Consider the following 26,990-nt stretch of genomic DNA (forward strand, 5'->3'; position numbering starts at 1 on the left):
GTAGGTCAAGCATAGAGAAAATGTAAGTTTTGCAAATAAATATTACAACTATTGTTTAGTAGGCAAACGTCACATGTAGAGTTTTCATGATATACCTTCCTGGTACTTTATCTAAATTAGAAGCAAATTGTTTGAAGATTACTTCTACCTAAATGGCAGAAAATGCACCTATCTTGGTGATGGATAGGACAGCTTGAGGGGATATGGAGGAGGCTGTTTTTTGATAGGTGTCATTTAAACATTTTGCTAATAATTTATGGAAAGTATCATATTTTTCTAACTATTGAACTCACCTTAATTTAAAACACACCCCAGATTAAATTTCCTGGAGGTGTAAATTTGTGGAGGATTTGATAATACTACCTTTAATGGGATCGGCCAGATACAGGACGGGACAGGCCAGATACGGGACGGACCAAATACAATACGGGCCAGAGACAGGACCGGACGGGACACGCCAGAGACAGGACGAGACGGGCCAGAGACAGGACGGGACGGGCCATAGACAGGATGAGACTGGCCGTAGATAGGACGGACCGAGGCGTGCCAGAGACAGGACGGGACTGGCTAGAGACGGGGCGACCAGATACAGGATGGGACGGTCCAGATACTGGACTGTCCAGGAACGGGATGTGCCAGAGCAGGACGGGACTGGCCAGAGGCAGCACAGGACTGGTTGGGCCAGAGACAGGACGGGACGGGCAAGAGAGAGGACGGGACCGGCCAAATAGAGTACGGGACGGGCCAGAGACAGGACCGGATGGGCCAAAGACAGGACGGGACGGACCAGAGATGGGACGGGCAAGAGACAGGATTGGACAGGCCAGAGATAGCACCGGACGGGCCAGAGACAGGACGGGACAGGCCAGAGACAGGATGGGACGGGCCAGAGACAGGAAGGGACAGGCCAGATACGGGACAGGACAGGCCAGATGCGGGACGGGCTAGATACGAGATGGAACGGGCCAGATACAGGACGGGACGAGCTATACATTATGGGACGGGAAATAGACAGGATGGGACGGGCCAGAGACAGTACGGGACGTGCCAGATACAGGACAGGACGAGCCAGTGACAGGACGGGACGGGCCAGAAACAGGACGGGACAAGCTATACATTATGGGACGGGCCAGAGACCGGACGGGACAGTCCAGATACAGGAAAAGACGGGCAAGAGACAGGACGGAATGGCCCAGATACAGTGCGGGCCAAATATGGGACGGGCCAGATACAGGATGACATAGGCCAGATACGGGATGGGCCAGATATGGGACAGGACAGGCTAGATATGGGATGAGCCATGGACAGGATGGGATGGGCCAGATACGAGATGGCCAGATACGGAACGGGCCAGATACTGAATGGGCCTGGCCACATACGGGACGGATCAGATAGGGACTTGTTGGGTCAGATACGGGACAGGACGTGCCAGAGACGGGAAGGGACGAGGCGGGCCAGATACGGGATGAGATGGGCCAGATAAGGGACAGCCAGATACAGGACGGGATGGTCAGATACGGGACTAAACGGGTCAGATATGGGAAAGGACGGACCAGATACGTGACGGGGCGGGTTAGACATTACAGGACGGGACGGGCCAGAGACGGGACGGGCCAGAGATGGGACGGGTCAGATACAGGACTGGGGACAGATTAGGAATGCGTGCACTGTTCCTTTAAGAATCAGGAAGTGCTGCTGCTGCCACCCTCAACAAACAGCCAAGACACATGCACACAGCCAGCATAGGAACATAGTGCGTAGCCTGCATTGGTGGGTAAGTCGGCTGTCTTGCATGGTGTGAGATGGGAAGCCATGCCAGCACGCCGCCAGGGATGTTACAATTAAGTAGTGTAGGTCAGGTGTAGAGAAAATGGAAGTTTTGCTAATAAATATTACAAATATTATTTAATAGGCAAACATCACATGTAGAGTTTACATGATATACCTTCCTGGTACTTTATCCAAATTAGAAGCAAATTGAAGATTACTTCTGCCTAAATGGCAGAAAATGCACCTATCTTGGTGATGGATAGGACAGCTTGAGGGGATATGGAGGAGGCTGTTTTTTGATAGATGTCATTTAAACATTTTGCTAATAATTTATGGAAAGTATCATATTATTCTAACTATTGAACTCACCTTAATTTAAAACACACCCCAGGTTAAATTTCCTGTAGGTGTAAATTTGTGGAGGATTTGATAATACTACCTTTAGTGGGATGGGCCAGATACAGGACGAGACAGGCCAGATACGTCACGGAATGGGCCAGATACAGGACAGGCCAAAGATAGGACCGGACGGGCTGTGCCTGAAAAAGGACGGGACGGGCCAGAGACGGGGCGACCAGATACAGGACGGGACGGTCCAGATACAGGACGGGCCAGGGAAGGGACGGACCAGAGCAGGACGGGACTGGCCAGAGGCAGGACAGGACCGGTCAGGCCAGAGAAAGGACGGGACGGGCCAGATACAGGAAGGGACGGGCCAGATACGGGACGTGACGGGCCAGATACGGGACGGGTCAGATGCGGGACGGGCCAGATACGGGACAGGCCAGATACAGGATGGGCCAGATACGGGACAGGCCGGGCCAGGGACAGGACGTGCCAGATATGGGACAGGCCAGATGCGGGACGGGCCAGATACGGGACAGGCCAGATACAGGACGGGCCAGATACGGGACAGGCCGGGCCAGGGACAGGACGTGCCAGATATGGGACAGGCCAGATATGGAACGGGCCAGATACTGGACGGGATGGGCCAGATACGGGATGAGACGGGCCAGACCTGGGCCAGAGACAGGAAGGGATGGGCCAGAGACAGGACAGGACGGGCCAGAGATGGGACGGGCAAGGGACAGGACACCGAACGGGCCAGAGACAGGACGGGACAGGCCAGCGACAGGACGAGATGGGAAGGGACTGGCCAGATACAGGAAGGGACAGGCCAGATACGGGACAGGACAGGCCAGATGCGGGACGGGCCAGATACGAGACGGGACGCGCCAAATATAGGACGGGACAAGGCAGAGGTAGGATGGGACGGGCCAGAAACTAGACGGGACGAACTAAACATTATGGGACGGGAAGTAGACAGGACGGGATGGGCCAGAGACGGTACGCGACGGGCCAGATACAGGACAGGACGAGCCAGAGATAGTACGGGACTGGCCAGAAACAGGACGGGACAAGCTATACATTATGGGACGGGCCATAGACAGGACGGGCCAGATTCAGGACGGGACGGGCCAGATACACGACGGGACCGACCAGATACAGGACGGGATGGGCCATAGACAGGACGGAATGTGCTAGAGACATTACGGGACAGGCCATAGACAGGACGGGTCGGGCCATAGACAGGATGGGACGGGCCAGATACATGACGGGATGGGCCAGAAACGTGACGAACCAGATATGGGATGGTATGGGCCAGCTATTGGACAGCCCATATAAATGACGGGACGGGCCAGATACAGGACGGGACAGGCCAGATACGGGATGGGCCAGATACAGGACGGGCCAGAGACAGGACCGGACGGGCTAGAGACAGACGGGACCGGACGGGCCAAAGACAAGATGAGACTGGCCGAAGATAGGACGGACCGAGGCGTGCCAGAGACAGGACGGGACGGGCTAGAGACGGGGCGACCAGATACAGGACGTGGCGGTCCAGATACCGGACGGTCCAGGGATGGGACGGGCCAGAGCAGGATGGGACTGGTCAGAGGAAGGACAGGACCGATCGGGCCAGAGACAGGACGGACGAGGCCAGAGACAGGATGGGACGGGCCAGAGACAGAATGAGATGGGAAGGTACTGGCCAGATACAGGAAGGGACAGGCCAGATAAGGGACAAGACAGGCCAGATGCGGGACGGGCCAGATACGAGATGGGACGGGCCAGATAGAAGATGGGATGAGCCGGAGATAGGACGGGACGGGCCAGAAACAGGACTGGACGAGCTAAACATTATGGGACGGGAAATAGACAAGATGGGAACGGCCAGAGACGGTACGGGATGTGCCAGATACAGGACAGGATGAGCCAGAGACAGGATGGGACGGGCCAGAAACAGGACGGGACAAGCTATACATTATGGGACGAAACTGAGACCGGACGGGATGGTCCAGATACAGGAAAAGGCGGGCCAGAGACAGGACAGGATGTCCCAGATACACTACGGGACAGGCCAGATACAGGACGGTACGGGCCAAATATGGGACGGGCCAGATACAGGACGACATGGGCCAGATATGGGACAGGAGAGGCTAGATATGGGATGAGCCATGGACAGGATGGGATGGGCCAGATACTAGATGGCCAGATACGGGACGGACCAGATACTGAATGGGCCTGGCCACATACGGGACTGGCCAGATAGGGATTGGTTGGGTCAGATACGGGACAGGACGTGCCAGAGATGGGAAGGGACGAGACGGGCCAGATACAGGATGTGATGAGCCAGATAAGGGAAAGCCAGATACGGGACGGGATGGTCAGATACGGGACTAAACGGGTCAGATATGCGACTGGACGGACCAGATACGGGACGGGGCGGGTTAGACATTACAGAACGGGTCATAGACAGGATGGGAGGGGCCAGGGACAGGCTGGGACGGACCAGAGACAGGACCGGACAGGCCAGACACGGGACGGGTCAGATACAGGACTGAGGATACAAAAGGAATGCGTGCACTGTTCCTTTAAGAATCAGGAAGTGCTGCCGCTGCCTCCCTCAACAAGCAGCCAAGACACATGCACACTGCCCGCATAGGAACATAGTGCGCAGCCTGCATTGGTGGGTAAGTCGGCGGTCTTGCATGGTGTGAGATGAGAAGCCATGCCAGCACGCCGCCATGGATGTTACAATTAAGTAGTGTAGGTCAGGTGTAGAGAAAATGGAAGTTTTGCAAATAAATATTACAACTATTGTTTAATAGGCAAACGTCACATGTAGAGTTTGCATGATATACTTTCCTAGTATTTTATCTAAATTAGAAGCAAATTGTTTGAAGATTACTTCTACCTAAATGGCAGAAAATGCACCTATCTTGGTGATGGATAGGACAGCTTGAGGGGATATGGAGGAGGCTGTTTATTTGATAGGTGTCATTTAAACATTTTGCTAATAATTTATGGAAAGTATCATATTTTTCTAACTATTGAACTCACCTTAATTTAAAACACACCCCAGGTTAAAGTTCCTTCATGTGTAAATTTGTGGAGGATTTGATAATACTACCTTTAATGGGATGGGCCAGATACAGGACGGGACAGGCCAGATACGGAATGGGCCAGATACAGGATGGGCCAGAGACAGGACGAGACGGGCCAGAGACAGGACGGGACAGGCCAAAGACAGGATGAGACTGGCCGGAGATAGGACGGACCGAGGCGTACCAGAGACAGGACGGGACGGACTAGAGATGGGGCGACAGATACAGGACGGGACGGTCCAGATAGAGGACAGTCCCGGGACGGGACGTGCCAGAGCAGGACGGGACTGGTCAGAGGCAGGACAGCACCGATCGGGCCAGAGACAGGATGGGACGGGCAAGAGAGAGGACGGGACGGGCCAAAGAGAGGACTGGATGGACAAAAGATGGGATGGGCAAGAGACAGGATTGGACAGGCCAGAGATAGCACCGGACGGGCCAGAGACATGACGGGACAGGCCAGAGACAGGACGGGATGGGCCAGAGACAGGACGAGATGGGAAGGGACAGGCCAGATACGGGACAGGACAGGCCAGATACGGGACAGGCGAGATACGAGATGGGACGGGCCAGATACAGGACGGGACGAGCCAGAGATAGGACGGGGCGTGCCAGAAACAGGACTTGACGAGCTATACATTATGGGACGGGAAATAGACAGGATGGGACGGGCCAGAGATGGTACAGGATGTGCCAGATACAGGACAGGACGGGACGGGCCAGAAACAGGACGGGACAAGCTATACATTATGGGACCGTCCAGAGACCTGACGGGATGGTCCAGATACAGGATAAGACGGGCCAGAGACAGGACAGGATGACCCAGATACAGTACAGGACAGGCCACATACAGGACGGTCCGGGCCAAAAATGAGACGGGTCAGATACAGGACGACATGGGCCAGATACGGGACGGGCCAGATATGGGACAGGACAGGCTAGATATGGGATGAGCCTTGGACAGGATGGGATGGGCCAGATACGAGATGGCCAGATACGGGACGGGCCAGATACTGAATGGGCCTGGCCACATACGGGACAGGCCAGATAGGGACTGGTTGGGTCAGATACGGGACAGGAAGTGCCAGAGACGGGAAAGGATGAGGCGGGCCAGATACGTGATGAGATGGGCCAGCTAAGGGATAGCCAGATACGGGACGGGATGGTCAGATACGGGACCAAACGGGTCAGATATGGGACTGGACGGACCAGATATGGGACGGGGCGGGTTAGACATTACAGGACGGGCCATAGACAGGATGGGAGGGGCCAGGGACAGGCTGGGACGGGCCAGAGACAGGACGGGTTGGGCCAGAGATGGGATGGGTCTGATACAGGACTGGGGACACATTAGGAATGCGTGCACTGTTCCTTTAAGAATCAGGAAGTGCTGCCGCTGCCGCCCTCAACAAGCAGCCAAGACACATGTACACAGCCAGCATAGGAACATAGTGCGCAGCCTCCATTGGTGGGTAAGTCGACGGTCTTGCATGGTGTGAGATGGGAAGCCATGCCAGCATGCCGCCAGGGATGTTACATTTAAGTAGTGTAGGTCAGGTGTAGAGAAAATGGAAGTTTTGCAAATAAATTTTACAACTATTATTTAATAGGCAAACATCACATGTAGAGTTTGCATGATATACCTTCCTAGTACTTTATCTAAATTAGAAGCAAATTGAAGATTACTTCTGCCTAAATGGCAGAAAATGCACCTATCTTGGTGATGGATAGGACAGCTTGAGGGGATATGGAGGAGGCTGTTTTTTGATAGATGTCATTTAAACCTTTTGCTAATAATTTATGGAAAGTATCATATTATTCTAACTATTGAACTCACCTTAATTTAAAACACACCCCAGGTTAAATTTCCTGGAGGTGTAAATTTGTGGAGGATTTGATAATACTACCTTTAGTGGGATGGGCCAGATACAGGACAAGACAGGCCAGATACGTGACAGAACGGGCCAGATACAGGACAGGCCAAAGATAGGACCGGTCGGGCCGTGCCTGAAAAAGGACGGGACGGGCCAGAGACGGGGCGACCAGATACAGGACGGGACGGTCCAGATACAGGACGGGCCAGGGAAGGGACGGACCAGAGCAGGACGGGACTGGCCAGAGGCAGGACAGGAACGGTCAGGCCAGAGAAAGGACGGGACGGGCCAGATACAGGAAGGGACGGGCCAGATACGGCACGGGCCAGATTCAAGACGGGATGGGCCAGAGACAGGACAGGATTGGACGGGCCAGATACAGGAAGGGACGAACCAGATACGGGACGTGACGGGCCAGATACGGGACGGGTCAGATGCGGGACGGGCCAGATACGGGACAGGCTAGATACAGGACGGGCCAGATACGGGACAGGCCGGGCCAGGGACAGGACGTGCCAGATATGGAACGGGCCAGATACTGGACGGGATGGGCCAGATACGGGATGAGACGGGCCAGACCTGGGCCAGAGACAGGACAGGACGGGCCAGAGACGGGACGGGCAAGAGACAGGATTGAACAGGCCAGAGATAGCACCGAACGGGCCAGAGACAGGACGGGACAGGCCAGCGACAGGACGAGATGGGAAGGGACTGGCCAGATACAGGAAGGGACAGGCCAGATACGGGACAGGACAGGCCAGATGCGGGACGGGCCAGATACGAGACGGGACGCGCCAGATATAGGACGGGACAAGGCAGAGATAGGATGGGACGGGCCAGAAACAGGACGGGACGAGCTATACATTATGGGACGGGAAGTAGACAGGAAGGGATGGGCCAGAGACGGTACGCGACGGGCCAGGTACAGGACAGGACGAGCCAGAGATAGTACGGGACTGGCCAGAAACAGGACGGGACAAGCTATACATTATGGGGCGGGCCATAGACAGGACGGGCCAGATTCAGGACGGGACGGGCCAGATACAGGACGGGAGCGACCAGATACAGGACGGGATGGGCCATAGACAGGACGGAATGTGCTAGAGACATTACGGGACAGGCCATAGACAGGACGGGTCGGGCCATAGACAGGATGGGACGGGCCAGATACATGACGGGATGGGCCAGAAACGTGACGAGCCAGATATGGGATGGTATGGGCCAGCTATTGGACAGCCCAGATAAATGACGGGACGGACCAGATACAGGACGGGACAGGCCAGATACGGGATGGGCCAGATACAGGACGGGCCAGAGACAGGACCGGACGGGCCAGAGACAGATGGGACCGGACGGGCCAAAGACAAGATGAGACTGGCCTAAGATAGGACTGACCGAGGCGTGCCAGAGACAGGACGGGACTGGCTAGAGACAGGGCGACCAGATACAGGACGGGGCGGTACAGAGACGGGGCGACCAGATACAGCACGGGACGGTCCAGATACAGGACGGGCCAGGGAAGGGACGGACCAGAGCAGGACGGGACTGGCCAGAGGCAGGACAGGAACGGTCAGGCCAGAGAAAGGACGGGACGGGCCAGATACAGGAAGGGACGGGCCAGATACGGCACGGGCCAGATTCAAGACGGGATGGGCCAGAGACAGGACAGGATTGGACGGGCCAGATACAGGAAGGGACGAACCAGATACGGGACGTGACGGGCCAGATACGGGACGGGTCAGATGCGGGACGGGCCAGATACGGGACAGGCTAGATACAGGACGGGCCAGATACGGGACAGGCAGGGCCAGGGACAGGACGTGCCAGATATGGAACGGGCCAGATACTGGACGGGATGGGCCAGATACGGGATGAGACGGGCCAGACCTGGGCCAGAGACAGGACAGGACGGGCCAGAGACGGGACGGGCAAGAGACAGGATTGAACAGGCCAGAGATAGCACCAAACGGGCCAGAGACAGGACGGGACAGGCCAGCGACAGGACGAGATGGGAAGGGACTGGCCAGATACAGGAAGGGACAGGCCAGATACGGGACAGGACAGGCCAGATACGAGACGGGACGCGCCAGATATAGGACGGGACAAGGCAGAGATAGGATGGGACGGGCCAGACCAGGACGGGACGAGCTATACATTATGGGACGGGAAGTAGACAGGAAGGGATGGGCCAGAGACGGTACGCGACGGGCCAGGTACAGGACAGGACGATCCAGAGATAGTACGGGACTGGCCAGAAACAGGACGGGACAAGCTATACATTATGGGGCGGGCCATAGACAGGACGGGCCAGATTCAGGACGGAACGGGCCAGATACAGGACGGGACCGACCAGATACAGGACGGGATGGGCCATAGACAGGACGGAATGTGCTAGAGACATTACGGGACAGGCCATAGACAGGACGGGTCGGGCCATAGACAGGATGGGACGGGCCAGATACATGACGGGATGGGCCAGAAACGTGACGAGCCAGATATGGGATGGTATGGGCCAGCTATTGGACAGCCCAGATAAATGACGGGACGGGCCAGATACAGGACGGGACAGGCCAGATACGGGATGGGCCAGCTACAGGACGGGCCAGAGACAGGACCGGACGGGCCAGAGACAGATGGGACCGGACGGGCCAAAGACAAGATAAGACTGGCCTAAGATAGGACTGACCGAGGCGTGCCAGAGACAGGACGGGACTGGCTATAGACAGGGCGACCAGATACAGGACGGGGCGGTCCAGATACAGGACGGTCCAGGGACGGGACGGGCCACAGCAGGATGGGACTGGCCAGAGGCAGGACAGGACCGATCGGGCCAGAGACAGGACAGGACGGGCAAGAGACAGGATTGGACAGACCAGAGATAGCACCGGTCGGGCCAGAGACAGGACGGACGAGGCCAGAGACAGGATGGGACCGACCAGATACAGGTCGGGACGGGCCAGATACAGGAATGGACGGGCCAGATACGGGACGGGCCGGATTCAAGACAGGATGGGCCAGAGACAGGACAGGATGGGACGGGCCACATACAGGAAGGGACGGGCCAGATACGGGACGGGCCAGATTCAGGATGGGACGGGTTAGATTCAGGACGGGACCGACCAGATACAGGACGGGATGGGCCAGAGACAGGACGGAATGTGCTAGAGACATGGGATAGGCCATACACAGGATGGGTCAGGCCAGAGACAGGATGGGACGGGCCAGATATATGACGGGATGGGCCAGAAACGTGACGAGCCAGATATGGGACGGTATGGGCCAGATATGGGACAGCCCACATACATGACGGGACGGGCCAGATACAGGACGGTACGCACTAGATACGGGACGGGACGGGCCATATACGGGACGGGTCAGATGCGGGACGGGCCATATACGGGACAGGCCAGATACAGGACGGGCCAGATACGGGACAGGCCGGGACAGGGACAGGACGTGCCAGATACGGGACAGGCCAGATATGGAACGGGCCAGATACTGGACGGGATGGGCCAGTAACAGGGCGGGCCAGATACAGGACGAGACGGACCAGAACTGCGCCAGAGACAGGAAGGGATGGGCCAGAGACAGGACAGGACGGGCCAAATACTAGACGGGACGGGCCAGAAACGGGACGGACAAGAGACAGGATTGGACAGGCCAGAGATAGCACCGGACGGGCCAGAGACAGGACGGGACAGGCCAGAGACAGGACGAGATGGGAAAGGACTGGCCAGATACAGGAAGGGACAGGCCATATACGGGACAGGACAGGCCAAATGCAGGATGGGCCAGATACGAGACGGGACGGGCCAGAAACAGGATGGGACGAGCTATACATTATGGGACGGGAAATAGACAGGACGGGACGGGCCATAGACGGTACTCGACGGGCCAGATACAGGACAAGACGAGCCAGAGACAGTACGGGACGGGCCAGAAACAGGACGGGACAAGCTATACATTATGGGACGGGCCATAGACAGGACGGGACGGGCCAGAGACAAGAGAGAACGGGCCAAATAGTGCGCAGCCTGCATTGGTGGGTAAGTCGGTGGTGTTGCATGATGTGAGATGGGAAGCCATGCCAGCACGCTGCCTTGGATGTTAAAATTAAATAGTGTTGGTCAGGCGTAGAGAAAATGGAAGTTTTTCAAATAAATATTACAACTATTGTTTAATAGGCAAACATCACATGTAGAGTTTGCATGATTTACCTTCCTAGTACTTAGAAGCAAATTGTTTGAAGATTAGTTCTACCTAAATGGCAGAAAATGCACCTATCTTGGTGATGGATAGGACAGCTTGAGGGGATATGGAGGAGGCTGTTTTTTGATAGGTGTCATTTAAACATTTTGCTAATAATTTATGGAAAGTATCATATTTTTCTAACTATTGAACTCACCTTAATTTAAGACACACCCCAGGTTAAATTTCCTGGACGTGTAAATTTGTGGAGGATTTGATAATACTACCTTTAATGGGATGGGCCAGATCCAGGACGGGATAGGCCAGATACGTGACGGGATGGGCCAGATGCAGGACAGGCCAGAGACAGGACCGGACGGGACGTGCCTGAGAAAGGACGGGACTGGCCAGAGACGGGGCAACCAGATACAGGACGGGACGGTCTAGATACAGGACGGGCCAGGGACGGGATGGACCAGAGCAGGACGCGACTGGCCAGAGGCAGGACAGGACCAGTCAGGCCAGAGACAGGATGGGACGGGCCAGATTCAAGACGGGATGGGTCAGAGATAGGACGTGATGGGACGGGCCAGATACCGAAAGGGATGGGTCAGAGACAGGACAGAATGTGCTAGAGACATTAAGGGACAGGACATAGACAGGACGGGTCGGGCCAGAGACAGGATGGGTCGGGCTAGAGACAGGATGGGACGGGCCAGATACATGACGGGATGGGCCAGAAACGTGACGAGCCAGATATGGGACGGTATGGGCCAGATATGGGACAGCCCAGATACATGACGGGACGGGCCAGATTTAGGACGGTACGGACCAGATACGGGACAGGACGGGCCAGATACGTGACGGGTCAGATGCGGGATGGGCCAGATACGGGACAGGCCAGATCCAGGACGGGCCAGATACGGGATCGGCCGGGCCAGGGACAGGACGTGCCAGATACGGGACAGGCCAGATATGGAACGGGCCAGATACGGGATGAGACGGGCCAGAGCTGGGCCCGAGACAGAAAGGGATGGGCAAGAGACATGACGGGACGGGCCAAAGACTGGACTTGATGGACCAGAGACGGAACGGGCAAGAGACAGGATTGGACATGCCAGAGACGGGCCAGAGACAGGACGGGACAGGCCAGAGACAGGACAAGATGGGAAGGGAGTAGCCAGATACAGAAAGGGACAGACCAGATTCGCGACAGGACAAGCCAGATGCGGGACGGGCCAGATACGAGACGGGACGGGCCATATATAGGACGGGACGAGGCAGAGATAGGATGGGACGGGCCAGAAACAGGACGGGACGAGCTATACATTATGGGACGGGAAATAGACAGGACGGGACGGGCCAGAGAGGGTACGCGACGGGCCAGATACAGGACAAGACGAGCCAGAGACAGTACGGGACCGGCCAGAAACAGGATGGGACAAGCTATACATTATGGGACGGGCCATAGACAGGACGGGCCAGATTAAGGACGGGACGGGCCAGAGACAATACTGAAGGGGACAGATACAGGAAAAGACGGGCCAAAGACAGGACTGCATGGCCCAGAAACAGTACGGGACAGGGCAGATACAGGACGGTACGGGCCAAATAGTGCGCAGCCTGCATTGGTGAGTAAGTCGGCGGTCTTGCATGGTGTGAGATGGGAAGCCATGCCAGCACGCAGCTAGGGATGTTACAATTAAGTAGTGTAGGTCAGGCATAGAGAAAGTGGAAGTTTTGCAAATAAATATTACAACTATTGTTTAATAGGCAAACATCACATGTAGAGTTTGCATGATATACCTTCCTAGTACTTTATCTAAATTAGAAGCAAATTGTTTGAAGATTACTTCTACCTAAATGGCAGAAAATGCACCTATCTTGGTGATGGATAGGACAGCTTGAGGGGATATGGAGGAGGCTGTTTTTTGATAGGTGTCATTTAAACATTTTGCTAATAATTTATGGAAAGTATCATATTTTTCTAACTATTGAACTCACCTTAATTTAAAACACACCCCAGGTTAAATTTCCTGGAGGTTTAAATTTGTGGAGGATTTGATAATACTACCTTTAATGGGATGGGCCAGATACCGGACGGGACAGGCCAGATACGGGCCGGACCAAATACAAGACGGGCCAGAGACAGGACCGGACGGGACACGCCAGAGACAGGACGAGACGGGCCAGAGACAGGACAGGACGGGCCAAAGACAGGATGAGACTGGCCGGAGTTAGGACGGACTGAGGCGTGCCAGAGACAGGACGGGATGTGCTAGAGACGGGGTGACCAGATACAGGATACAGGACGGTCCAGGGATGGGACGGGCCAGACCAGGACGGGACTGGCCAGAGGCAGGACAGGACGGGCAAGAGAGAGGACGGGCCAAAGAGAGGACGGGACGGGCCAGAGACAGGACAGGACGGGCCAAAGACAGGACGGGACGGACCAGAAATGGGTCGGGCAAGAGACAAGATTGGACAGGCCAGAGACAGCACCAGACGGGCCTGGCCAGAGACATGACGGGATGGGCCAGAGACAGGACGAGATGGGAAGGGATTGGCCTGATACAGGAAGGGACAGGCCAGATACGAGACAGGACAGGCCACATGCGGGACGGGCCAGATACGAGATGGGACGGGCCAGATACAGGACGGGACGAGCCAGAGATAGGACGAGACGGGCCAGAAACAGGACTGGACGAGCTATACATTATGGGACGAGAAATAGACAGGATGGAACGGGCCAGAGACGGTATGGGTCGTGCCAGATACAGGACAGGACGAGCCAGAGACACGACGGGGTCGGGCCAGAAACAGGACGGGACAAGCTATACATTATGGGACGGTCCAGATACAGGAAAAGAGGGGCCAGAGACAGGACGGGATGCCCCAGATACAGTACGGGACAGGCCAGATACAGGACGGTACGGGCCAAATATGGGACGGGCCAGATACAGGACGACATGGGCCAGATACGGGACGGGCCAGATATGGGACTGGACAGGCTAGATATGCGATGAGCCATGGACAGGATGGGGTGGGCCAGATACGAGATGGACAGATACGGGATGGGCCAGATACTGAATGGGCCTTGCCACATTTGGGACCGGCCAGATAGGGACTGGTTGGGTCAGATACGGGACAGGACTTTCCAGAGACGGGAAGGGATGAGGCGGGCTAGATACGGCATGAGATAGCCAGATACGGGACGGGATGGTCAGACACGGGATTAAACGGGTCAGATATGGGACTGGACGGACCAGATACGGGACGGGGCGGGTTAGACATTACAGGACAGGCCATAGACAGGATGGGAGGGGCCAGGGATTGGCCAGAGACTGGACAGGACGGGCCAGAGACGGGACGGGTCATATACAGGACTAGGGACACATTTGGAATGCATGCACTTTTCCTTTAAGAATCAGGAAGTACTGTCGCTGCCGCCCTCAACAAGCAGCCAAGACACATGCACACAGCCAGCATAGGAACATAGTGCGTAGCCTGCATTGGTGGGTAAGTCAGCCTTCTTGCATGGTGTGAGATGGGAAGCCATGCCAGCACGCCGCCAAGGATGTTACAATTAAGTAGTATAGGTCAGGTGTAGAGAAAATGGAAGTTTTGCAAATAAATATTACAATTATTATTTAATAGGCAAACATCACATGTAGAGTTTGCATGATATACCTTCCTAGTACTTTATCTAAATTTGAAGCAAATTGAAGATTACTTCTGCCTAAATGGCAGAAAATGCACCTGTCTTGGTGATGGATAGGACAGCTTGAGGGGATATGGAGGAGGCTGTTTTTTGATAGGTGTCATTTAAACATTTTGCTAATAATTTATGGAAAGTATCATATTTTTCTAACTATTGAACTCACCTTAATTTAAAACATACCCCAGGTAAAATTTCCTGGAGGTGTAAATTTGTGGAGGATTTGATAATACTACCTTTAATGGGATGGCCCAGATACAGGACGGGACAGGCCAGATACCTGACGGGATGGGCCAGATACAGTACAGGCCAGCGACAGGACCGGACGGGACGTGCCTGAGAAAGGACGGGACGGGCCAGAGACGGGGCGACCCGATACAGGATGGGACGGTCCAGATACAGGATGGGCCAGGGACGGGACGGACCATAGCAGGACGGGACTGGCCAGAGGCAGAACAGGACCGGTCAAGCCAGAGAAAGGACGGGACGGGCCAGATACAGGAAGAGACGGGCCAGATACGGGACGGGCCAGATTCAAGATGGGATGGGCCAGAGACAGGACAGGATAGGAAGAGCCAGATATAGGAAGGGACGGGTCAGATACGGGACGGGCAAGATTCAGGACTGGACGGGCCAGATACAGGATGGGACCGACCAAATACAGGACGGGACCGACCAGATACAGGATGGGATGGGCCAGAGACAGGACGGAATGTGCTAGAGACATTACGGGACGAGCCATAGACAGGACGGATCGGGCCAGAGACAGGATGGGATGGTCCAGATACATGACGGGATGGGCCAGAAACGTAACGAGCCAGATATGGGACGGTATTGGCCAGATATGGGACAGCACAGATACATGATGGGACAGGCCAGATACAGGACGGTACGGACCAGATACGGGTCGGGACGGGCCAGATACGGGACGGGTCAGATGCGGGACGGGCCAGATACGGGACAGGCCAGATACAGGACGGGCCAGATACGGGAGAGGCCGGACCAGGGACAGGACGTGCCAGATACGGGACAGGCCAGATATGTAACGGGCCAGATATTGGACGGGATGGGCCAGATACGGGATGAGACTGGCTAGAGCTGGGCCAGAGACAGGAAGGGATGGGCCAGAGACAGGACAGGATGGGCCAGAGACGGGACGGGACAGGCCAGCGACAGGACGAGATGGGAAGGGACTGGCCAGATACAGGAAGGGACAGGCCAGATACGGGACAGGACAGGCCAGATGCGGGACGGGCCAGATACGAGACGGGACGCGCCAGATATAGGACAGGACAAGGCAGAAATAGGATGGGACGGGCCAGAAACAGGACGGGACAAGCTATACATTATGGGACGGGAAATAAAGAGGACGGGATGGGCCAGAGACGGTACGCGACGGGCCAGATACAGGACAGGACGAGCCAGAGATAGTATGGGACGGGCCATAGACAGGACGGGCCAGATTCAGGACGGGACGGGCCAGATACCGGACGGGACCGACCAGTTACAGGACGGGATAGGCCAGAGACAGGACGGAATGTGCTAGAGACATTACGGGACAGGCCATAGACAGGACGGGTCGGGCCATAGACAGGATGGGACGGGCCAGATACATGACGAGCCAGATATGGGACGGTATGGGCCAGCTATGGGACAGCCCAGATACATGACGGGATGGGCCAGATACAGAACGGGACAGGCCAGATACGGGATGGGCCAGATACAGGACGGGCCAGAGGCAGGACCGGACGGGCCAGAGACAGGACGGGACGGGCCAAAGACAGGATGAGACTGGCCGAAGATAGGACGGACCGAGGTGTGCCAGAGACAGGACGGGACGGGCTAGAGACGGGGCGACCAGATACATAACGGGGCAGTCCACATACAGGACGGTCCAGAGACGGGACGGGCCAGAGCAGGATGGGACTTTCCAGAGGCAGGACAGGACCGGTCGGGGCAGAGACAGGACGGGACGGGCAAGAGAGAGGACGGGATGGGCTAAAGAGAGGACGGGACGGGCCAGAGACAGGACGGGAAGGGCCAAAGACAGGACGGGGCGGACCAGAGATGGGACGGGCAAGAGACAGGATTGGACAGGCCAGAGATAGCACCGGACGGGCCAGAGACAGGACGGAACAGGCCAGAGACAGGACGGGACGGGCCAGAGACAGGATGAGATGGGAAGGTACTGGCCAGATACAGGAAGGGACAGGCCAGATAAGAGACAAGACAGGCCAGATGCGGGACGGGCCAGATAGGAGATGGGACGGGCCAGATACAAGGCTGGACGAGCCGGAGATAGGACGGGACGGGCCAGAAACAGGACTAGTCGAGCTATACATTATGGGACTGGAAATAGACAGAATGGGACGGGCCAGAGAAGGTACGGGACGTGCCAGATTCAGGACAGGACGAGCCAGAGACAGGACGGGACGGGCCAGAAATAGGACGGGACAAGCTATACATTATGGGACGGGTCAGAGACCAGACGGGACGGTCCAGATACAGGAAAAGACGGGCCAGAGACAGGAATGGATGGCTCAGATACAGTACGGGACAGGCCAGATACAGTACGGTGCGGGCCAAATATGGGAACGGGCCAGATACAGGACGACATGGGCCAGGTACAGGACGGGCCAGATATGGGACAGGACAGGCTAGATATGGGATGATCCATGGACAGGATGGTATGGGCCAGATACGAAATGGCCAGATACGGGACGGGCCAGATACTGAATGGGCCTGGCCACATACGGAACGGGCCAGATAGGGACTGGTATGGTCAGATACGGGACAGGATGTGCCAGAGAAGGGAAGGGACGAGGTGGGCCAGATACGGGTTGAGATGGGCCAGATAAGGGACAGCCAGACACGGGACGGGATGGTCAGATACGGTACTAAACAGGTCAGATATGGGACTGGACAGACCAGATATGGGACGGGGCGGGTTAGACATTACAGGACAGGCCAGAAACAGGACGGGACGGACCAGAGACTGGACGGGCCAGAGATGGGATGGGTCAGATACAGGACTGGGGACACATTAGGAATGCGTGCACTGTTCTTCTAAGAATCAGGAAGTGCTGCCGCTACCGCCCTCAACAAGCAGCCAAGACACATGCACACAGCCAGCATAGGAACATAGTGCGTAGCCTGCATTGGTGGGTAAGTCGGCTGTCTTGCATGGTGTGAGATGGGAAGCCATGCCAGCACGCCGCCAGGGATGTTACAATTAAGTAGTGTAGGTCAGGTGTAGAGAAAATGGAAGTCTTGCAAAAAAATATTACAACTATTATTTAATAGGCAAACATCACATGTAGAGTTTGCATGATATACCTTCCTATTACTTTATCTAAATTAGGAGCAAATTGTTTGAAGATTACTTCTACCTAAATGGCAGAAAATGCACCTATCTTGGTGATGGATAGGACAGCTTGAGGGGATATGGAGGAGGCTGTTTTTTGATAGGTGTCATTTAAACATTTTGCTAATAATTTATGGAAAGTATCATATTTTTCTAACTATTAAACTCACCTTAATTTAAGACACACCCCAGGTTAAATTTCCTGGAGGTGTAAGTTTGTGGAGGTTTTGATAATACTACCTTTAATGGGATGGGCCAGATACAGGACTGGACAAGCCAGATATGTGACAGGATGGGCCAGATACAGGATAGGTCAGAGACAGGACCGAACGGGACGTGTCTGAGAAAGGACGGGACGGGCCAGAGAAGGGGCGACCAGATACAGGACGGGACGGTTCAGATACAGGACGGGCCAGGGACGGGACGGACCAGAGCAGGACGGGACTGGCCAAACGCAGGACAGGACCGGTCAGGCCAGAGATAGGATGGGACGGGCCTGATACAGGAAGGGACGGGCCAGAGACGGGACGGGCCAGATTCAACACGGGATGGGCCAGAGATAGGACGTGATACGGGACGGGCCAGATACAGGAAGGGATGGGCCAGATACGGGACGGGACAGATTCACGACGGGACGGTCCAGATACAGGACGGGACCGACCAGATACAGGATGGGATGGGCCAGAGACAGGACATAATGTGCTAGAGACATTACGGGACAGGCCATAAACAGGACGGGTCGGGCCAGAGACAGGATGGGACGGGCCAGATACATGACGGGATGGGCCAGAAACGTGACGAGTCAGATATGGGATGGTATGGGCCAGATATGGGACAGCCCAGATACATGACGGGACGGGCCAGATACGGGATGGGATGGGCCAGATACTGTACGGGTCAGATGCAGGATGGGCCAGATACGGGACAGGACAGATACAGGACGGGCCAGATACGGGACAGGCCGTGCCAGGGACAGGAAGTGCCAGATACGGGACAGACCAGATATGGAACGTGCCAGATACTAGACGGGATTGGCCAGATACCGGGCGGGCCAGATACGGGACGAGACTGGCCAGAGACAGGAAGGGATGGGCCAGAGACAGGACGGGATGGGCCAAAGACTGGACGGGACGGGCCAGAGACGGGACGGGCAAGAGACAGGATTGGACAGACCAGAGATAGCACCGGACGGGCTAGAGACATAACGGGACAGGCCAGAGACAGGACGAGATGGGAAGGGACTGGCCAGATACAGGAAGGGACAGGCCAGATACGGGACAGGACAGGCCAGATGCAGAACGGGCCATATACGAGACGGGACGGGCCAGATATAGGACGGGACGAGGCAGAGATAGGATGGGACGGGCCAGAAACAGGACGGGAAGAGCTATGCATTATGGGACGGGAAATAGAAAGGACGGGACTGGCCAGAGACGGTACGCGATGGGCCAGATACAGGACAGGACGAGCCAGAGACAGTACAGGACGGACCAGAAACAGGACAGGACAAGCAATACATTATAGGACGGGCCATAGACAGGACGGGACGGGCCAGAGACAAGACGGAACGGGACAGATACAGGAAAAGACGGGCCAAAGACAGGACGGGATGGCCCAGATACAGTACGGGACAGGCCAGATACAGGACGGTACAGGCGAAATAGTGCGCAGCCTGCATTGGTGGGTATGTCGGCGGTATTGCATGGTGTGAGATGGGAAGCCATGCCAGCACGCCGCCATGGATGTTACAATTAAGTAGTGTAGGTCAGGCGTAGAGGAAATGGAAGTTTTTCAAATAAATATTACAACTATTGTTTAATAGGCAAACATCACATGTAGAGTTTGCATGATATACCTTCCTAGTACTTTATCTAAACTAGAAGCAAATTGTTTGAAGATTACTTCTACCTAAATGGCAGAAAATGCACCTATCTTGGTGATGGATAGGACAGCATGAGGGGATATGGAGGAGGCTGTTTTTTAATAGGTGTCATTTAAACATTTTGCTAATAATTTATGGAAAGTATCATATTTTTCTAACTATTGAACTCACCTTAATTTAAAACACACCCCAGGTTAAATTTCCTGGAGGTGTAAATTTGTGGAGGATTTGATAATACTACCTTTAATAAGATGGGCCAGATACAGGACGGGACAGGCCAGATACGTGACGGGATGGACCAGATGCAGGACAGGCCAGAGACAGGGCCAGAGACGGGGCGACCAGATACAGGACGGGGCGGGCCAGATACAGGAAGGGATGGGCCAGATACGGTACGGGCCAGATTCAAGATAGGATGGGCCAGAGACAGGACTGGACGAGCTATACATTATGGGACGGGAAATAGACAGGACGAGACGGGCCATAGACGGTACTCGACGGGCCAGATACAGGACAGGACGAGCCAGAGACAGTACGGGACGGGCCAGAAACAGGACGGGACAAGCTATACATTATGGGACGGGCCATAGACAGGATGGGACGGGCCAAAGACAAGACGGAACGGGACAGATACAGGAAAAGACGGGCCAAAGACAGGACGGGATGACCCAGATACAGTACGGGACAGGCCAGATACAGGACGGTACGGGCCAAATAGTGCGCAGCCTGCATCGGTGGGTTAGTCGGCGGTCTTGCATGGTGTGAGATGGGAAGCCATGCCAGCTTGCCGCCAGGGATGTTACAATTAAGTAGTGTAGGTCAGGTGTAGAGAAAATGGAAGTTTTGCAAATAAATATTACAACTATTGTTTAATAGGCAAACATCACATGTAGAGTTTGCATGATATACATTCCTAGTACTTTATCTAAATTAGAAGCAAATTGTTTGAAGATTACTTCTACCTAAATGGCAGAAAATGCACCTATCTTGGTGATGGATAGGACAGCTTGAGGGGATATGGAGGAGGCTGTTTTTTAATAGGTGTCATTTACACATTTTGCTAATAATTTATGGAAAGTATCATATTTTTCTAACTATTGAACTCACCTTAATTTAAAACACACCCCAGGTTAAATTTCCTGGTGGTTTAAATTTGTGGAGGATTTGATTTGCTACCTTTAATGGGATGGGCCAGATACAGGACGGGCCAGAGACAGGACCGGATGGGACATGCCAGAGACAGGACGAGACGGGCCAGAGACAGGACGGGACGGACCAAAGACAGGATGAGACTGGCCAGAGATAGGACGGGACGGGCTAGAGACGGGGCGACCAGATACAGGATGGGACGGTCCAGATACAGGACGGTCCAGGGACGGGACGGGCCAGAGCAGGACGGGACTGGCCAAATGCAGGACAGGACAGGTCGGGCCAGAGACAGGACGAGACGGACTAGAGATATGACGGGACGGGCCAAAGAGAGGACGGGACGGGCCAGAAACAGGACGAGACGGGCCAAATACAGGACGGGACGGACCAGAGATGGGACGGGAAAGAGACAGGATTGGACAGGCCAGAGATAGCACCGGACGGGCCATAGACAAGACGGGGCAGGCCAGAGACAGGACGGGACGGGCCAGAGACAGGACGAGATGGGAAGGGACTGGCCAGATACCGGGAGGGACAGGCCAGATACGGGAGAGGACAGGCCAGATGCGGGACTGGCCAGATACCGGAAGGGACAGGCCAGATACGGGACAGGACAGGCCAGATGCGGGACGGGCCAGATACGAGATGGGACAAGCCAGATACAGGACGGGTTGAGCCAGAGATAGGACGGGACGGGCCAGAAACAGGACTGGACGAGCTATACATTATGGGATTGGATGTAGACAGGATGGGAGGGGCCAGGTAAAGGCCGGGAAGGGCCAGATACAGGAAGTGACGGGCCAGATACGGCACGGGCCAGATTCAAGACGGAATGGGCCAGAGACAGGACAGGATAGGACGGGCCAGATACAGGAAGGGACGAGCCAGATACGGGATGGGCTAGATTCAGGACGGGACGGGCCAGATACAGGACTGGACCGAACTGATGCAGGACGGGATGGGCCAGAGACAAGACGGAATGTGCTAGAGACATTACGGGATGGGCCATAGACAGGACGGGTCGGGCCAGAGACAGGATGGGATGGGCCAGATACATGACGGGATGGGCCAGAAACGTGACGAGCCAGATATGGGACGGTATTGGCCAGATATGCGACAGCCCAGATACATGACGGGATGGGCCAGATACAGGACGATACGGACCAGATACGGGATGGGACGGGCCAGATACGGGACGGGTCAGATACTGGACAGGCCAGATACAGGACGGGCCAGATACGGGACAGGCCGGGCCAGGGACAGGACGTGCCAGATACGGGACTGGCCAGATATGGAACGGGTCAGATACTGGACGGGATGGGCCAGATGCGGATGAGACGAGCCAGACCTGGGCCAGAGACAGGAAGGGATGGGCCAGAGACGGGACCGGCAAGAGACAGGATTGGACAGGCCAGAGATAGCACCGGACGGGCCAGAGACAGGACGGGACAGGCCAGCGACAGGACGAGATGGGAAGGGACTGGCCAGATACAGGAAGGGACAGGCCAGATACGGGACAGGACAGGCCAGATGCGGGACGGGCCAGATACGAGACGGGACGCCCCAGATATAGGACGGGACAAGGCAGAGATAGGATGGGACGGGCCAGAAACAGGACGGGACGAGCTATACATTATGGGACGGGAAATGGACGGGACGGGCCAGATACAGGACAAGACGAGCCAGAGATAGTACGGGACTGGCCAGAAACAGGACGGGACAAGCTATACATTATCGGACGGGCCATAGACAGGACGGGCCAGATTCAGGATGGGACGGGCCAGATACAGGACGGGACCGACCAGATACAGGGCGGGATGGGCCAGAGACAGGACGGAATGTGCTAGAGACATTATGGGACAGACCATAGACAGGACGGATCGGGCCATAGACAGGATGGGACGGGCCAGATACATGACGGGATGGGCCAGAAACGTGACGAGCCAGATATGGGATGGTATGGGCCAGCTATGGGACAGCCCAGATACATGACGGGACGGGCCAGATACAGGACGGGACAGGCCAGATACTGGATGGGCCAGATACGGGACGGGCCAGAGACAGGACCGGACTTGCCCGAGACAGACGGGACGGGACGGGCCAAAGACAGGATGAGACTGGCCGAAGATAGGACGGACCGAGGCGTGCCAGAGACAGGACGGGACCTGCTAGAGACGGGGCGACCAGATACAGGACGGGGTGGTCCAGATACAGGACGGTCCAGGGACGGGACTGGCCAGAGCAGGATGGGACTGGCCTGAGGCAGGACAGGACCGGTCGGGCCAGAGACAGGACGGGACAGGCAAGAGAGAGGACGGGACGGGCCAAAGAGAGGACGGGACGGGCCAGAGATAGGACGGGAAGGGCCAAAGACAGGACGGGACGGACCAGAGATGGGACGGGCAAGAGACAGGATTGGACAGGCCAGAGATAGCACCGGTCGGGCCAGAAACTGGCTGGGACAAGCCAGAGACAGGACGGGACGGGCCAGAGACGGGACGGGCCAGAGACGGGATGGGTCAGATACAGGACTGGGGACACATTAGGAATGCGTGCACTGTTCCTTTAAGAATCAGGAAGTGCTGCCGCCCTCAACAAGCAGCCAAGACACATGTACACAGCCAGCATAGGAACATAGTGTTCAGCCTGCATTGGTGGGAAAGTCGACGGTCTTGCATGGTGTGAGATTGGAAGCCATGCCAGCTTGCCGCCAGTGATGTTACAATTAAGTAGTGTAGGTCAGGTGTAGAGAAAATGGAAGTTTTGCAAATAAATATTACAACTATTATTTAATAGGCAAACATCACATGTAAAGTTTGCATGATATACCTTCCTAGTACTTTATCTAAATTAGAAGCAAATTGAAGATTACTTCTGCCTAAATGGCAGAAAATGCACCTATCTTGGTGATGGATAGGACAGCTTGAGGGGATATGGAGGAGGCTGTTTTTTGATAGGTGTCATTTAAACATTTTGCTAATAATTTATGGAAAGTATCATATTATTCTAACTATTGAACTCACCTTAATTTAAAACACACCCCAGGTTAAATTTCCTGGAGTTGTAAATTTGTGGAGGATTTGATAATACTACCTTTAGTGGGATGGGCCAGATACAGGACGAGACAGGCCAGATACGTGACGGAATGGGCCAGATACAGGACAGGCCAAAGATAGGACCGGACGGGCCGTGCCTGAAAAAGGACGGGACGGGCCAGAGACGGGGCGGCCAGATACAGGATGAGACTGGCCGAAGATAGGACGGAGCGAGGCATGCCAGAGACAGGACAGGACGTGCTAGAGACAGGGCGACCAGATACAGGACCGTCCAGGGACGAGACTGGCCAGAGCAGGATGGGACTGGCCTGAGGCAGGACAGGATCGGTCGAGCCAGAGACAGGACGGGACGGGCAAGAGAGAGGACGGGACGGGCCAAAGAGAAGACGGGACGGGCCAGAGACTGGACGGGAAGGGCCAAAACAGGACGGGACGGACCAGAGATGGGACGGGCAACAGACAGGATTGGACAGGCCAGAGATAGCATCGGTCGGGCCTGAGACAGGACTGACCAGGCCTGAGACAGGATCGGACGGGCCAGAGACAGGATGAGATGGGAAGGTACTGGCCAGATACAGGAAGGGACTGGCCAGATAAGGGACAAGACAGGCCAGATGCGGGACGGGCCAGATACGAGATGGGACGGGCCAGATACAAGACGGGACGAGCCGGAGATAGGACGGGACGGGCCAGAAACAGGACTGGACGAGCTATACATTATGGGACGGGAAATAGACAGGATGGGACGGGCCAGAGACGGTACGGGACGTGTCAGATACAGGACAGGACGAGCCAGAGACCGGACGGGACAAGCCAGAAACAGGACGGGACAAGCTATACATTATGGGACGGGACAGAGACCAGACGGTCCAGATACAGGAAAAGACGGGCCAGAGACAGGACAGGATGGCCCAGATACACTACGGGACAGGCCAGATACAGGACGGTACGGGCCAAATATGGGACGGGCCAGATACAGGACGACATGGGCCAGATACGGGACGAGCCAGATATGGGACAGAAGAGGCTAGATGTGGGATGAGCCATGGACAGGATGGGATGGGGCTGATACGAGATGGCCAGATACGGGACGGGCCAGATACTGAATGGGCCTGGCCACATACGGAACGGGCCAGATAGGGACTGGTATGGTCAGATACGGGACAGGACGTGCCACAGATGGGAAGGGACGATGCGGGCCAGATACGGGATGAGATGGGCTAGATAAGGGAAAGCCAGATACGGGACGGGATGGTCAAATACGGGACTAAACGGGTCAGATATGCGACTGGACGGACCAGATACGGGACGGGGCGGGTTAGACATTACAGAACGGGTCATAGACAGGATGGTTGGGGCCAGGGACAGGCTGGGACGGGCCAGAGACAGGACCGGACAGGCCAGACACGGGACGGGTCAGATACAGGACTGGGGATACAAAAGGAATGCGTGCACTGTTCCTTTAAGAATCAGGAAGTGCTGCCGCTGCCGCCCTCAAAAAGCAGCCAAGACACATGCACACAGCCCGCATAGGAACATAGTGCGCAGCCTGCATTGGTGGGTAAGTCGGCTGTCTTGCATGGTATGAGATGGGAAGCCATGCCAGCACGCCACCAGGGATGTTACAATTAAGTAGTGTAGGTCAGGTGTACAGAAAATGGAAGTTTTGCAAATAAATATTACAACTATTGTTTAATAGGCAAACGTCACATGTAGAGTTTGCATGATATACCTTCCTAGTACTTTATCTAAATTAGAAGCAAATTGTTTGAAGATTACTTCTACCTAAATGGCAGAAAATGCACCTATCTTGGTGATGGATAGGACAGCTTGAGGGGATATGGAGGAGGCTGTTTTTTGATAGGTGTCATTTAAACATTTTGCTAATAATTTATGGAAAGTATCATATTTTTCTAACTATTGAACTCACCTTAATTTAAAACACACCCCAGGCTAAAGTTCCTTTATGTGTAAATTTGTGGAGGATTTGATAATACTACCTTTAATGGGGTGGGCCAGATACAGGACGGGACAGACAAGATACGGAATGGGCCAGATACAGGACGGGCCAGAGACAGGACCGGACGGCACACGCCAGAGACATGACGTTTTTTAGTACGTAGTGGAACATAATGACATGGCCTTCACCTATAGCATCCGTATAGCTCCTGAACTGGGCGCAATCAATCGGGCCTCAAGTACTTAAATTAATCTCAATATGTCTTCTAGAAAGACAGTCAGGCTTATAAAGTTTACTAGAAGAATATTAACATAATAGGCAAGAGTGTGACAACTTATCAATGCTAAAGGCACATCAAAAGAACCCAGCATGGTATACAGTGGTTGTGTGTATGTCTGTTTTTATGTGCGTTTGTGTATATACATATATATATATATATGTGTGTGTGTGAGTGTACATAGTGGAGCTGTATGTGTATATATGAGACATGTGTGTATATAGGAAAGCTATGTATGTGAATGTAGGAGAATTGTGTGTTTGTATGTAGCTGAGCTGTGTGCATGCCGCAGAGGTGTGTGTA

The sequence above is a fragment of the Phyllobates terribilis genome, unplaced genomic scaffold (genome assembly GCF_046119375.1).
Source record: "Phyllobates terribilis strain yellow unplaced genomic scaffold, ASM4611937v1 Scaffold_10__3_contigs__length_209671492, whole genome shotgun sequence".
Taxonomy (NCBI): Eukaryota; Metazoa; Chordata; class Amphibia; order Anura; family Dendrobatidae; genus Phyllobates; species Phyllobates terribilis.